A 14,297-nucleotide genomic window follows, 5' to 3' on the forward strand; every position below is an offset into this window, starting at 1 on the left:
AAGTTTAATAACTTTTAAAATATTTAAGTTATTTGTCCGTTCTAATGCCCAAATAATTCTTCACGGCATGATGGCATAGATAATTTAAAGTTATTAACTTTCCTTCAAGTGTAATGCACTTAATCTATGTTTTTTTTTTTTAAATTTTCTTTGGCGAAAGAACTTCGAAAAACAATGTTAAAAGGATACAGGCTAAGCCTACTTTTATAACGTTTTTAAGATCTATATATATATTAAACAACATAAGTTATTTCTAATTAGTACATTAAATTAAGCACATTTTACAGTACATGCATTACATATTTTTTTTTTACGTGGAAAATCTTGAAACGCTCAGCATTTACAGCCTGTTGTTTATATCTCAAGATGCTAATTGTTTCCTATTCCGGAAACTAAAATAATAGTAATAAATAACAAGAAATTATTATTTTTAAATATAAAAAAATGCTTTCGCAACTTAACACTTTCATTGTCATCCGAATGCATGCTATCATTGAAGAATGGTAATGTGTAAAGATAAAATCAAAGTTAAATTTTATTATTTTAGCTCCAGTTTATTTTCAAACTTTACAATAAGTTTATTTTAATAAACACAAAATGTTATTGTCATGAGAACACGTATTTTCTGACAAAAATAGTTAGATGATAATGTGAATCTTTCCTCCACGTGATCTATTTAATTGATACTAACTGAAAGCAAGAAGTTCGATACGCAATGTCGCGTGATCCAAGCATCGAGCGTGTTGACGCTGTTTTTCAAAGTTCTGCCGCCAAGGAAAAAAATTAATAATGATAAAAAAAAAAAACTATAGTTTAAGTGCCTTACCCTTGAAGCAATGCAACAATTTTAAACTATATATATAATCTTACCGTGAAGAATTATTTGGGCTTTAGAACAGACAAGACAACTTAAATATTTTAAAAGTTATTAAACTTTTTTAAAAATCGCTAATTTGGCGACATTTTTCCATCTAGATGAAAATTATCAAAATCAATGCCTCATTCTTAATATTGTAAACTTTTATGAGACCAGGTAATGCAGCATTGGAGTAAGTTTTTAAATATTAACAAATGAGACCACAAACGCTTTTCATTTTCACAAAATCGTGACTTTTCTGCATATTGACGTTTCGCGCCATTTTCAAAATAAGACAGCAGAGAACAGCAGTGGATTTAGATAGGATAAACTTGACCTAACAGTTATGAGGAACAATTGTAAACTCACAGCAGTTATAAAAATAGGAAACTGTTCGCAAAAAAGCATCATTTTTTAGTACTTAAATTTTTCCAGCTTCTTTTATTTCGTTTATTATTTTTATCATCATAATTTATTTGTTTATTATTATTATCATTGTTGATTTATTTATTAATATTATCGTTATTTGCTTATTTATTATTATCATTTATTCTTATTATGTATTTATTTATTATTATGTATTTATTTATTTTTCTTTCAAACATCTGAACTCGAAGTAAGAACCGAAATTTAAATTTAGCGCTTATTCTTTTAGTTTGGGCTATCATTAGAAGGGTTCGGGTACGAAAAGTTGTCGTCACTGGTTTCTGAAATTTTTTTATAACTACTCCAATCATTAGTGATCCTTAAAATGGGAAACTATGTTCATAATATGTTCGCAAAAATATTTATTCCTTTAATCTTAAAAAGAAGTAAAAATAAAACAATGCAAATTGTAAAAAAAAAGTTTTTTTCTCTTTTTCAAACACTAAATGTAAAAATGTAATAATAATTAAAAAAAATAATACACTGAATAATAAAGTAAAAAATAATATCTAATTTATCTCTTTTACCTATTAAAATCTCTTTTTTATAACAAAATAATAAAAAAAAACGAACCTAAAATATTAAAAAATAAAAAATTACCTATTTTATTCTTATTATGTATTTTTAGGCTTTTATGATAACAAATTATTATTTTAAAGTTGGAATAAATATATTTATTTTTCTTTAAAACATCTGAACTCGAAGTAAGAACCGAAATTTAAATTTAGCGTTTATTCCTTTAGTTTGGGCTATCATTACAAGGGTTATGAATTTCGGGTACGGAAAGTTGTCGTCACTGGATTCTGAAATTTTTAATAACTACTCCAATCATTAAGGATCCTTAAAATGGGAAATTATATTCATAATATGTTCGCAAAAATATTTATAATCTTAAAAAGAAATAAAAATAAAACAATACATATTGTAAAAAAAAAAGTTTTTTTCTCTTTTTCAAACACAAAATGAAAAAATGTAATAATAATTAAAAAAAAATAATATACTAAATAATAAAATAAAAAATAATATCTAATTTATCTCTTTTACCTATTAAAATCTCTTTTTTAATAACAAAAAAAAAAAAAAAAAAAGGAAACCTAAAATATTAAAAAATAAAAAATTACCTATTTTATTTTTATTATGTATTTTAGGCTTTTATGATAACTAATTATTATTTTAAAGTTAGAATAAAAATATATATATATATTTATGTATTACTTTCTATGCATATCCCAAGGAAAACATTCAATTTCGCGTTTAAAAAGGAAAATTCTAGACATAGTTTATAAAGCAATTCCTATTCAGTATTACAAAGAAGAGAGCGATGGGGTTATTGCTAATTACTGTTGGTATGTAAGCTTGTCGGAGAAATTTTTTATTTTGAAAAAATAGAGATTTATATGAAAACAATAAAATTAATATTTTTCGGAACAAAAAATTAGGTTCTACCGAGATTTGAACTCGGATCGCTGGATTCAAAGTCCAGAGTGCTAACCATTACACCATAGAACCAACTTCCCATGCCGGGAATCGAACCCGGGCCGCGTGGGTGAAAGCCACGAATCCTAACCACTAGACCACATGGGACTTGTTCGGAGAGAGCGTACTTAAGAACTTGTTTCGTCTTCTTTTTTTTGCTTTGCACTCATTTTTACTCTTACATAATTCGCCAACACTTGCCACAAGCGCCAACATATTCCTTCTATCATCATACGTTAATATTTTAAAAATTGAAGTGTCCACATTATTTTTTTTAATCTATCTTTTTGTCCTTTAAATTTTTTACAATTATACACATTTTGTTTCCTATAATATTTTCATTGGAATTTCGGCAATTGTCATTTGTAGTGTTCGAAGAACGACTTTTACTTACATATCAATGAACTTAATGCAATTCGAACAGCTTTTTATTCGCTACTAAAAAGTTTTATTTTGCATTTAGAATTATTATTTATGCCTTTTTTTTCATGATTACTTAAATTATTTATGAACTTAAGAAATGCAAAATTATTTTCCTTCCGTTTTGAGTAAAATTTAATTCTTTTGATGTTTTTTCTTAATCGAAATGCATGCGTAATTCTTCAATTAAACCCAAATAACCTACTGCTAAAAATTACAGCAATTTGTAATTATTTATAATCACTACTTTAAAACTAAATATTTATAAAATGCCTGCGTGATATTTCCTTAAACATATTTTATTTTATAATCATTCCGTATTCTGATCCGTAGCAGAACATTGGCCAAGTCTTGGAAACTTCCGGGCAGCGCCCCTCGAGAAACTGAAAATAACCTCACAGAAAGGGACCAACTCAAAAAGTATAACTCGCAGCCACCCCCAGGTAAACACATAAATGCCTTTTTTTTTTTTTTTTTTTTAATTTTTTTTTTTAATAATTTGCAAGTTTAAAAACTATTTGATTGTAGTTGGCGAAGCAGAACACCATTCGAAAATATCCTCGAACAGCCGATCCAATTTTGAATATACGGCTATTAATGTTCAACCTCTCAGTGTTATAATTTCGAAGCCAATCTAGAAGACAAGGGAACTCTTGGATCAAGTATAATAGAAATTTTGGTTTCGTGGAGGAATTTTTGATTGAGCTAACCAGCATTTACGTTACATGGAGAGAAAAACCACGAAAACATACCATGGTTAGTCTGACTCAAAGGGAACCCTAACCCATGATCCACAACCATTCTAGATATTTTACATCAACACTGTGCTCGGTGCGAGTCGGGTACCGAATTCGTATGGGCCAGCTAACTCTGTGATTCGAACCCGGATTACCTAATTGAGAGACGAATACTCTACCCCCTGACCCACCACGTCACCATTTAAAATATTCGTGAAAATGTCGTTTGTCGAAATACCAGCCTCGAAAATACCCCTTCTCAGTCAACTGAATTAGAAAGCAGTAGGAAACAGTGGGCCATATATTAATTCTTATAGAAGTCTAAACTAATTTAATTATTTCTTACTTACGTAATAATTAGTATAAACTCATATTTTAAAAACAACTCCAGGTATACAATTATTTGCTTAAATAACCTAAAAATTATGAGAAACGTAGAAAGGTTATAATTTCGCGGCTGTAATTTGAGAATAAGATGTTTAGCTTCATACATTTTAAACGAAATCATGTTCGACCTATTTTCAGAAATTTCTAAATAAGGGATGAAGTATATTTCTTACACATTCCATGTCTATAAAATAAAAAATGCTTTTCCTAAAATAATAATAATAATGATAAAAATATAAATGAATAAATAAATAATGCATATGTGTTTAAATCAAGTGGATGTTCTCTTCTGTAACCTACCATTTCAGTTTTGAATAGGGATAGTGCCTTGATTTCAAATCTAAAAATATATATCTATATTATTAATATATTGTGTAATTGGTAGAAGAAAAATAAATGCCAAAGAAAAAAAGTGACCATCTTTAAAAAAAGGAACATTTTGTTAGTAGAACGTTGGACAGAAATGTGTTTACCTACAAAATATTTTTAAAAAATTCTGGCGTGAAATTTAAAAATTTTTTATTTTTGAAGGTATTTCGTGTCGAATATATTTTGACGCGAACCGAAAGTACATCAAATATAGAGCAATTTTATGAAAAAATGGATTGAAGTCGTTTTTCGTTATTCTTTCACTTACTTTCAACTAGGACTGTAAATGTATATGGCAAATGAGGTATTTTGAGAACACCCTATTTCGGGGAAGAAAAATTGAGTTACTTCTAATTTATTTCGTTTTAAATATTTTAGTATGATCAGTGTTTCATCTATTTCCTATTAAAAGGATTGCAGATGAGTTTGTAACATTTTTAAAGTAGAATATTTTGGATGAGTGATGATTTTACGGAGTTCATTCTTGTTATTGTATACTCTTTCCGAATCGAAAGACTTAAATCAGTTATTATTTAAATAAAAATAACAATAAAAAAGGATAAAAAATGCGACAACGGGGCAAACAAATACAGGGGAAATTAATGCAGGGTTTAACTAAGAAAAAAACGCCATAAAAACTTTTTTTAACTAAAAAAAAAACAAACAATTTTCGAACAGAATTTTCCCGACAAAAGTACTGGAATCCCAGTTGAAGTTGAGTATCTAATCGAACTTAATAAAAACTTCGAATAAGTTGTTTTTTTTTAACGAAAAATTCACAGATATTTTTAGCGGAAAAATGTTATTTCATCTCTTCTATTGGGATATAAATGCCCCTATGTTGCTGATATTTTCTCTATTCTTTCAGAGCATATAACAAACGACAGTAGACACGTAATTGTGAAAAAACAACGGTTTTTACTTGTAAATGGTTGCATGCTATGCAGTGAAAATAAGATGATAATTTGCCGTTAATACGCATTCCTGTAAGAAGCTAGATAACAAAGCCCCAACAAGCGTGTGAAAACAGAAAGCCGAAGGTAAGCGTGAAGCCACTTTAGGTAGAGGGGTGGTGGGGAAAGCTTATTCTCTTCACTTCAAAGGAAGCGTTGTCCAACCAACCGGCATCATCATACTCACTCAAGGCGGGAATAGAACCGGTCACAAGAAAATAGCTTACCTTGGAATAAAACCGCATCTTTTTTGAATCCGAGCACGTTTTTATATGAAAAACGAATTTCTTTTGTGATTTTTCGCCAAAAATTTCATATTGGAATAATTCTTGGAGCTCATTTTATCGTCTTCCATATTTTGTGAATACATATCGTCTGCTTTTTTGAAAACATTCCTTTGGTAAGTGCAATTCTTCTTATATTTTTTCATCATTTGAATTATAAACTATTATTTTTAACTGTTGCAAACGAAAAAAAGAATTTTTTTTTTTATCAAATAATGCTACGAGTCATAATGGAGAATTTCCTGAATTATCGTCTGCGAGGGAAGCGTGGACCCCTCGCGCTTTACGTCCGATCGATAGGCCGATCGTGACGTGTGTTGCTAAGGGATCAGCTCGGATAGGACATTATATTTTGCATTATTTTTCGCCCACATTTGAAGAAATGGGTGTAATAGGTGAACAAATTGAAAATGGTGGCAGTATATTGCAAGTGAAAATCTGAATTTAGTAATTTGGTATATGCATGAAAAAATATGTTATAAAAATGCTGTATTAAAGTGAATTTTTAAAGAAATTTAATTTTATTTATAAAATTATTAACTTCTTTTAAAAATTGAAATTAAACAAGAATTTTAATTTTGTACGAAATGTTCTTTTTCTAAAACTTAGTTTATATATAAAAATTACATCATAATATAATGAAGAATATAATCATTCAGGTCCGTACTATTTTTTTTCTCCATAATTTAATCATAAATTTTTCCCTCATCGTTATGTTTTCTGTTATATAAAAAATTATAATATTCTAATTATATTTTATACCAGTGAATAGGGATTTGCGATAGGGTCTTGTATAAAATTTGCTTAATTTTTGAGTCAAAAAGGAAGTTTTATTACAACATTTTATTATTATGTTGCACTCTTTCCCCCCAAATAAGTCGTTATTAATATTTTTAATTATTATAAATCATCATGTATATTACTATATGGTGTAAATCATTCTTTTTCTGGCTATAGTAAATGCTTTTTTGCTTATTTTTTACTAGTTTGTTTTCTAATAAATAGTCCTTATTTTTCTAATTTTTTTTCACATTTAATATTTTATATTAATTTGTTTTCGTGGAAATGTAAAACTATTAAGTTATTTCCTTTATATTTATTAAATACATTTTTTTGTTAAAATTTAAAGAATTTATTTGTCGAAAGAGTAAGTTAATAATTTTATTAATGCATCTAATATTTCATTTAAGTCTTATCGCTTCTTCATATATTTTGTCCGAAATGATGTTAGAACATAATTTTTATCGAATAATGTACTATCAGTACTATTAAATGCCATCGGTAACAGCAGGGGAAAAATTTATTTATTCCTTAGATACTTTTCATTAATCGATAATATTATTTTTTGTGCAATTAAGTTTTCAGTTTACTACTCTGTAATAAACTAATAACTTTATTTAGTTTTAAACAACACAATATTATCTGAATAAATAAAGTTAAATGGCATAAGAAACGTTCGTTGAGTAGAGATGTTGTAAAAATCAAAATTTTTGCATTGGGGTAAAAGGGTTCATCAAACTTTATTATTATTATATTAGAAAATAAAATTTTACTTCTTTTAATTTTTCTTTTATCTGACCTGAAATGTTTTGTCGGAAATGAAATTTTTTTTCAATGAACTTTTTTATTAAGAGGTAGTGTAAGAAATGTGACCGAATTTAAGGTTGAGTTATGTGTTATTTTAACAAAAGGAAGTTTTACACCTTTTCAGTCGATTGCAGTTACGGAAACTTCAGATATTATTCTTATTTTAAGTCTAAACTATGTTTTTTTTTTTTTTTTAATATTTATTTTTGTGAACAACACATTAAAATCTATTTCTGTTCAGCATTATTTTGTAACCCAAAAGTTATTAAACCCTTAAGTTATTTATGTCCTTTATTATTTCCTTTATTATCTTTAATAGTAAAGATTTTTAGAATGAAAAAAAGAACAGAAATTTTTTAAGCAGTCGTTTTCTATGGATGAGACAGTTAAAGAATCAAATGTAATTAGGATTTTTTTCCAGCTATTTATTTATTCCAGGAATTTTAGATTTCAGTCTATTCAACACGTATGTCTTTTGCAGCTGTTGAAGGTTTATTGAATCGAATTTATTGGAATCACGTGTTAAATTCATTCTTGGTTCGTAAATAGTATGCCGCAGATTTTTATATTTGTATTTTTGCTGCAAATGGCTGGGGAATAAAAATCACAGCGCGGAACCAAGTGCATTCCTTTCGTTCTTGCAGTTGATTTCAATATCTTTGAATTCTTAAAAACCGTTCATGAAGTATGATGCACCGTACGGGAATATGAAATGAAATTCTGTTTTGTCGTTACGGCTTGTTTGGAAAACAGCAAATAAATAAGCTTAAGTGCGATAAATGATTGCCTTGATTGTTGTTCATGAAGCTGTGTAAAGTAATAACTTCATGAAATGGCTGATGGGCCAATAAAATTATCACCGTACATTTCAATGAAAATTCGGCTATGATTAAATATCAGTACCTTAAAATATAAGCATGGATATGTGATTATATAAATAAATAATTTCACCATCCCTATAAGTCATGCAAAGGGGCCGTTTAAATATTGCATTAGCACCTAACGGGGGAGGGCTTGTGATTTAGTTATTTTTGCTGACCTGGGGCAAAGAGGGGTATGAGCAGTAATAATAAAATTATGCCCAAATGTCAGGGGCGTTATGAATATTAATAAATTATATTTATAATTTATTAATAAATTATATTTATCTTAATAAATTATGCCAAATTCGTTAAAATCTCCTATACACAATATTTCTTAAAATTGTAAAAATAAATAAATAAATAAAAAAAATCTGACCAATAATAACGCATGGAAAAATTTAAAAATTTGTAATAATAATTAAATTTATGGAAGAAAATAGTGAAAAAAAGGAAGAAGCACGAAAGGTTCCTGCGAGAAAAATTCAGCTCAAAATTTCATGAAAACTTAAATCATGCTAAGTTATGTGTATTTGTTTGAATTAATCCTAAAATTAAAGTCAGAGTAAATCAGAAACCAAAGGAGTGTTGTGACATCCTCATATCTATGCATTGAAGAAGGTTTGAAATTTTCTTATATTTTCTGACAAGAGGGGGGGGGGGACTAAAATTGTAAAAAAAGATGTTTACTTGATATTTTAATGGCCCATAAGGCCATTTACTCAGAAGACAAGGAAAACCTGGAATTTTCAGGGAATTCGTTAAAACCAAATTAAAACTTAAAATTATTTTTGAAATTTACTCTTATATACTTTTGTAGCCATTAATAGTACTGATGACAAAGAAAATAAATGTTATAGGTGGAGTATGGAAATATTTAATTGAATACATATAAGTACCTAATACTAGGTTGAAAATTTTACAACTAAATTGTATGTGATTATAGTGAAAAGGTTATTTCAATAAAAAATTCAATTTTAAACTTTAAGCAGTAATAATTAAACATTTAACGTTAAAATATGCAACCATCAGGATAATAAACATTTTTGAAAGGCCATTTCGTTAAATATTATCGAAATTTTAGGGCTGTAATCGTAAGCAATTTTATTTAAAAAAATTTTTTTTTTATCTTTCTATCTTTCTTTTTTTAAAAATTTAACCATAACTTTATTTAATAAATAAATATAAAATTAGTTTAACAAATTTATTTTTATTTAAAACTGCAGAGAAGTTACAATTTTTCAAAAGAAACATCTGCTCTTTAATATATAAATAAATGCTCACCATCTTTACTTTAAAGAAGGTTAAAAAACAAATAAATAAAAATGTAGCCATGTTTAGATCTACATAATTAGAAATAATTAAAGATGAAATATTATGAAATGGAAAAAGTCAAATTTTAAACTATTTTTGAAACAAAATTTATTTTTTACTACATACAATTCCAATTGCATCAATTTAAAATACTTTACCATGTTTAAAACTCGTCTGGTGGATACGAGCCCATGGTTTTAGGATTTCCTTTTCTGCTTCTTTTTTTATTATTTTTATTCAAATGTTCCATCACCCCCTGCTAACCAGATGTAGTTGATCACCTTGTCAAGGACAAACAATTCCTTGTCCTGCATCACCTGCAATAGTCGAACTCCTATTTCAGCGCAAGTTCTTTCACTAGGTATTTAAATATTGGAATAGATGTAACCCAGCTGATTTCATTCTATTTATTTTATTTTCCTGCACACAATATTTTTATCTACTTCTCGCTCATTTATTTTTAGACCTAATACTGTTTTTCTTGTATAGATATGATTTTTGTTAAGCCGGTATATCAAGCTAGGCAAGTATGCTATAAAAAAGGGCATAGAAAATTTGCGGCCTTTTTCTTAACTAAAGAAAGAACGAAATCTTTTTTCCTGGCCATTTGAATCGTTTAGTTTACGTAATTCTTAAAGAACAAAAAAAGTTTAAAATTATAAGTTAAAGTAAAATAATGCTACAAAAAGCGAAAAAGATTCCAAAAATTTGCCATTTAGAAATCGTTTGATGTTTACCATCAAATAATAATAGTTATTTCAGGAATGGAATATTTTAAGTACTTGCCTCAAGTTCCAAATTATTTTATCAAAAATGTTTTGATTTGATATAATTTGTTCTAGGTATTTATTTGCCCATCCGCGTGTACTGTGTTGAGATTTATCTGCAAATAAAATCGAAATAATTTTAGTACCTTATTTTGAACGTGGTAGGTATAGGTATTTATAAACACTGTCGTACTCGTAAAACTATTTTCAATCGCTACAATAACAAGCTTAATTTCCTAGCACTGTTAAAGAATGTTACGTAAAACTTGGCGATTGATATGATTAAGATTCCAATTCGTTTATTCTACCTTTCTATGATTCGAATAAAATAATCATATGCGTTTTTTTTTCTTTCTATTAGAAGTTCTATTTTATTATGTTGAACACATCGTCGTTAAATAACATGAATCGGTACATTTGTGAAGATAAGTCTAAAAGAGACAATTTTAGTGTTTTTTTTTTTTTTTTTTATTGTTTGCCTTTTTTGTGATGCCATTTTGAGTTAAATAAAATTCCATTCTCAAAAATTGTCAAACGATGTTATTTACCATAGGTCATAAAAAACGCTCCTTTTTACTGTTTTTAAAATGCTATTTCCAGTGTTCTTTCGCAGCTTAAGTAAAATTATGCTGCCATACTTTGTTCTTTAATAGCCGACTTTTATCTTTGCAGAAACTTTATGGATTTACGTCTACGTGAAATTTCGTAACATACTGTTTTGCGAGGATGTAATAAAATTCTCCACCTTCTCTAGCATTTGAAATTTCACAATAATAAATTTTTCTATTTTTTGAATTAAAACTTGAATATGTACTGCCGCTTATTTATATAGTTTATCTTTCATAATACAAAACCGGTGCTTAAAAATCCAAGATAAACTCTTTTCTGAACTATTTAACCTTCAGTTATTGCTTAAAGTACCGTTCATAAATTACGACACACTTTTTGTCAACATTTTTACGTGCGCCTGGCCTAGCATATCAGAAACGAACATACGTCATATTTCAAATTTTATGTTTAAATTTTAATTAAATGTTTTAATGACATTTGTGAGCAACAATGGTTAGATGTGTACTTATTTTGACAAAAAAAAGGTAAAAACTAATAATGAAAAATTTTTAATCTGTTGATTTTAACTGTTTTAATTTTAAGCAAAATGTATGAATTCACGCTTCGTATTACTCCCTAAATCTTCTTTATTACAAACTGTCACAATTTCTAGATCCTCCTCCCTCCATTTTAATAATTTGTGGAAGGCCTTGAAGATTTCTTTTGTTTGTTAAATAAATGTGCACCAATTAGAAATGTCACTCTTCTTTCAATTCGTAAGAAGTTTTTCAAATTTTTCGAACTCTATCGATAAATCAAATGGAAAGCTTAGAAACTGTGTTTAATAATAACAGGATGCGTAGCGTTTTTAAAAAGTGCTTAAAGGTGCTTATTTTCGATTTTTGTTTTTTAAAAGCCCTTAAAGGTGCTTTTTTCATTGGTGCTTAATTTTCTCTTTTTCAAAATGAGATTTTTCCTCTACTATGATGATTTTCGCTTCCAATAAAGCAGAAAGACACAGTCCACATTGTTCTATTAAACGTTTTTCACAATTGATTCAACCCCAATCTATTTCGGCGTATTGCCAGTCCGTAGCGTGTGAAAACGCTATTCGTTTTACATGATTCAAAATTTCATAATTTTTGACAATAGTCAAAAACATGCCAATTTTTTTTTTTTACCTGACGGTAAAAACAAGATAAAACCGTTAATTGTCAAAAACTTTCCAACCCTGCGCCTAATTATGATATTTTTTTAAAGTGCTTCAAAATATTTTTTGAGTGCTTGAAAAGTGCTTAAAAGGTGCTTATTTTTTGTTGAATAATTTGGCTAAGCACCCTGAATAATAATAATAAAAAAATTTATGATTTAAACGCATAATTTATCATGTAAGTTTTTCCGTAGTTAAAATATGAACATGATCTTGTTAAAATTTTTACCAGGTTAATGACTCATTTTCTTTCTTTTATTTAAACCTTTAGCTCAAAACACTTAAAATTTTATTTAACCAATAACTCAATCAAATGACGAGTTATTATGAATGATTTTTTTCATAACAACACTAGTTCTTAAGCTTTTTTTAAATTATTTTTTTAAGAATATTATGTACAATGTCAAAAGTCTTCTACGAATCAAATTCCTTTCTTTCTTTTCTATTCTTTCTTTCTTTTTTTTAAATTTTTTTTAAAGAATATTATAGTTTTTAGAGAAATGTCTACAATGTCTTCTACAAGTCTAGTTTTTTTCCTCACCAACTTTAATAAGTCTATGGTGTCGTCTACAAATCTAAGTCTATTTTTTTTTCAATAATAATATCAACTTTAGAGAAATATTACCACCATACTTCCAGTTTATATCATAAATGTTTCACCAGTCAGTTATCATGAAAGTCTCTTATCAAGTCGAATTCTTTTTCCTAACAATTAAATTACAATTTTATAAAAATTCCTCCAAAAAAAGAGTTGTATACTATAATCTAAGTGAAGAATTAAGCAAAAGTAGCATGGAAATTTGAGTGACAATAATATATCAAATAATTATATCAAATAGTATGGAAATTTGAGTGACACCTTCAAGTCTTAAGATCCTAAGCGAGACATGAAATTTGTTAAGTGCGTGTTATTATTCGCTTCGTTGGATTCTAAATTGTAAATTAAAAAAATAAATAAATAAAACGAAGAGAGAGAAAAAATAATTTATTTGAAGTAAATGTCAAACTGTGACAGCTTTTTATTTGTTCAAATAAGCTCAAACAAAATTATCCAGACATTTCATAATTACCATGTATAATCCCTGTTCAATCGAAACCTTTTTAAAACTGCCGACTTTGTAACATGAGAAAGAGTCTTGGAAAAATCATATCAGGTTCAACACGTGCTGTTTTTTTTTCTTCTTTTTTTTTATTAACTGAATTGTTTTATTTTTCTTACGATACTATCATATCACGTGGTTAAGACTGATATCAATGTGGGATCGCTTACATTTGAAGTTCAAGATCGTCCCATAGTGATTGGCATGAAACAATCGAATAGATTATTAATTGTTTCAGAACTAGATACTAGATGTTCGATTAAGTTATTATATCAACAAGTATTAAGGATTGTGTATTAATTGTTACGTTGGTTTAATATGAATGAATAAGACGTTATGGGTAGAGTAATAGTTAATAATGTCTGAGAGTTAAGTTGACCTCTAGAATTGTGTGAGGATCAATTATAAGGTCTGAGAATATACGTGAATGAATGTAAATAATTATGGAATCATAATTCGATAATAGGATTATGGAATAGCGAAATACTAATCAGGGAGTAAGATAAATTTCCTTTACAATTTATTTTATCGTAAAAACGATTCTTTCATATATTATTTTTCCTTGAACAGGGGTCTGTTTAGAAGAAATTTGGGTCTGTTAACGGACCCTTCACAAAATGTCTTTTCATAAAAACGGGCCCTTCACAAAATATTTTAACTTAAAAACGGACCCTTCACAAATTTGTTTATCTTCATTACTTTTTTGTTAATTGAATAAACCCTTCCCAGGGCGAAAAACAAGAAAGATGGATGTAAACGAATTCATTTTTGTCTTCGCAGACGATTCTTCCGTCATTCGTCCAAAATTAATATTCTGCATTCAGCAGTATAGACTAAATACCAAATATTTGTATATTGTATTTGTATGTATCTCTAATTTAGAAGCAGCAATTGCTGTTTATTTTCAAACATTTAATTTTTTTAATTATAATTTTCCAGTGCTGAGCATAATTTTGTATCTTTACAATTTAAAAACTCCTTGAAAAAGTTTTTTTGTAATAA

The 14,297-nt window shown here is 27.7% G+C and overlaps 1 protein-coding gene and 2 non-coding genes across 3 annotated transcripts in view; 1 reads left to right on the forward strand and 2 right to left on the reverse strand.

Annotated features, from left to right (window-relative positions):
- Positions 1 to 2,719: 2,719 nt before the first annotated feature.
- Positions 2,720 to 2,791, reverse strand: TRNAQ-UUG (transfer RNA glutamine (anticodon UUG)). The gene has a single exon. It is a non-coding gene; the product is annotated as a tRNA-Gln (tRNA).
- Positions 2,792 to 2,794: 3 nt separating this feature from the next.
- On the reverse strand, positions 2,795 to 2,866 carry TRNAE-UUC (transfer RNA glutamic acid (anticodon UUC)). Its single transcript has one exon. It is a non-coding gene; the product is annotated as a tRNA-Glu (tRNA).
- A 2,827-nt stretch (positions 2,867 to 5,693) lies between these two features.
- The window catches only part of LOC107455266 (uncharacterized), a 103,325-nt gene continuing 94,721 nt past the window's right edge, over positions 5,694 to 14,297 (forward strand). The window contains exon 1 of the mRNA XM_043051649.3: positions 5,694 to 6,024. The gene's annotated coding sequence lies outside the window, so the exon portion shown is untranslated. The remainder of the gene's footprint in view (positions 6,025 to 14,297) is intronic.

Source organism: Parasteatoda tepidariorum, chromosome 4, assembly GCF_982258835.1.
Source record: "Parasteatoda tepidariorum strain Cologne lab strain chromosome 4, Ptep-v5.0, whole genome shotgun sequence".
Taxonomy (NCBI): domain Eukaryota; kingdom Metazoa; phylum Arthropoda; class Arachnida; order Araneae; family Theridiidae; genus Parasteatoda; species Parasteatoda tepidariorum.